The 2,103-nt window shown below is 48.2% G+C and overlaps 1 long non-coding RNA gene across 1 annotated transcript in view; it reads left to right on the forward strand.

The window, feature by feature from the left end:
* LOC102385840 overlaps window positions 1-2,103 on the forward strand; it is a 14,321-nt gene extending 12,218 nt beyond the window's left edge. The window contains exon 4 of the long non-coding RNA XR_003094224.1: window positions 1,925-2,103. This is a non-coding gene — a long non-coding RNA (uncharacterized LOC102385840). The remainder of the gene's footprint in view (window positions 1-1,924) is intronic.

Below are 2,103 nucleotides of genomic sequence, written 5' to 3' on the forward strand. Positions count from 1 at the left end.
TGCCCTTGAGCATCATCCCCGATGCCGGCCCCTCACAGATGTGCTCCTTGATGATCTTCTCAAAGAGTTTCCCCAGGATTGAGGTAAGACTGACAGGCCTATAGTTGCCTGGGTCCTCCCTCCTCCCTTTCTTAAAGATGGGGACCACATTGGCTATCTTCCAATCATCTGGCACCTGGCCCAATCACCACGAGTGCTCGTAAAGCCGTGCCAAGGGCCCAGCAATAACCCCTGCTAGCTCCCTCAACACGCTGGGGTGGAGAGCATCTGGACCTGCTGATTTGAACACGTCCAGCCCCTCCAGAAGCACTCTAACCCGGTCCTCCTCAACCTTAGGTCTTGAGGCATTCCCCTCGAGTCTGTCTTGAAACACGGTGGGGGAGTCCTGGTCCCTGCACAAGAAAACGGAGGTGAAGAATTTGTTAAAGAGGTCTACCTTCTCCTCTGGCGCAACTACCAGATTGCCCAGCGCATCTTGCAGGGGCCCCACGTTTCCCGGTGCCTTCTTCATCCTCCCTATATATTTGAAAAAGGACTTTTTATTATCTTTGATCTTGAACGCTAGTCCTAGCTCTATGTCCGCCTTAGCTTTCCTAACAGCCCCCCTACAAGCCCGAGCAGTGGAGGTATACTCTTCTTTGAAGATAGCGCCCCACTTCCACCGGGTGTACGCTGCCTTTTTGGCAACCAGGCATTCCCATCTTGCACCTAATGCTTCTATTGATTAATTCGATTAAATTGAACTGCCAACAGTCAATGGCTGAGAATTAGCATTTGACTCGGTTTGTGTATTGGTCTCCAAGTAGACATCCTAAGAGGCAGAGAAGCCTGGGCCTCACCAGACAATGAAATATTTATATTTTAAAAGAAGTCTGACACCTGCCTGGGCAAACTGTCATATGGAGATATGGCTGAACATGAGACAGTGGAATCTGCATGTCCAAAAGGATGCAAGAAAGTAGTCTAGTAAATATGCACCTTTGTGGGGTCAGGAAGTTACTGGCATAGTGTGAGCCCTCTAGAAATGAAGGGGTGACACATATTAATAGTCAGACTGGCAAAGGTGCTTAAGTCTGTCTATAGCAGGGTTTGTCAACCGAGGGTATGTCTATCCCCAGCGGTACTTGAGAAGATGCTAGGGGGTATACGCGAGCAGGCAGGGACAGAGCACCACCATGCACCATCCCATGCTGCCACGCAGGCACCACCCACCCGGCCAGACGTGGGGGTGGGGGAAGCTCACTGATTTAACCAGCTATTAGATAAAAGCATCAAAAAGCCCTGCTGAAGTGCCCAATCTATACAGACACTGGACAGGTCAAACTAACATGATGCCTCTTGGTGTGGGGGCACGCTGATCTGAAAGTAAAGCACTGGTTGATTTTTTTTTTCATGTCCTTAAGCAGCGTTGTTTTTGTCTCCTTACTGGTTGCCAGTGGAAGGAGTGACTTCTGAGCAGGTGATATTCCAAGCTGACCCTCTCCCGGAGAGGGGGACTTTTATTTCCTTTTCATAAACAAGAAGTGGCAGCTACTTGGGGCTGGCAGAGATTCCTTCACTGTGTCTGAAGAGTCCAGGTAAGGGCAGAGGATCTGAGGTGCTAGGATAGAGAGCTATCTTGGGGCAATCTCAGTCGGTTTCTTGGGGCAAGTGGCAGCTCACTGGGGAGAAGCTTGGGACTCTGGAGGTCCCCAGTGGGCAGGTTTATGACAGACAATAAAGGAAATTGTCACAACCTCCTAAGGTCCAAATTGTTATGCAACTTTTTTTCCTTCTGAGATTTTTTACAATATGACCTCTGTCACGTTATCATAATGGGAGACCATGAACAAGTTTAAATAATCCAAAGGATTGTCAGCGTTAGCACCAGGGCACGTGAATCTGTTTCAGATCACTAACAGCTTTACTGTGTTTTCTTCTCCAGTTTGGACAGCGTAAGGAAGATGTTTGGCAGAGATGAGAGAGGCCTCTTCTTCCAAGAAATATTTTTAAATGGCAGCTAGCCAAAAATGGATGAGATGGTCCAATAAAGATTTGCAGCTGCAGCATGCTGTCATCCATGACTTCTCTTTATTAATACAGACCATGTCTTTCAGAGCTGGA

Source organism: Alligator sinensis, unplaced genomic scaffold (assembly GCF_000455745.1).
Source record: "Alligator sinensis unplaced genomic scaffold, ASM45574v1 scaffold267_1, whole genome shotgun sequence".
Taxonomy (NCBI): domain Eukaryota; kingdom Metazoa; phylum Chordata; order Crocodylia; family Alligatoridae; genus Alligator; species Alligator sinensis.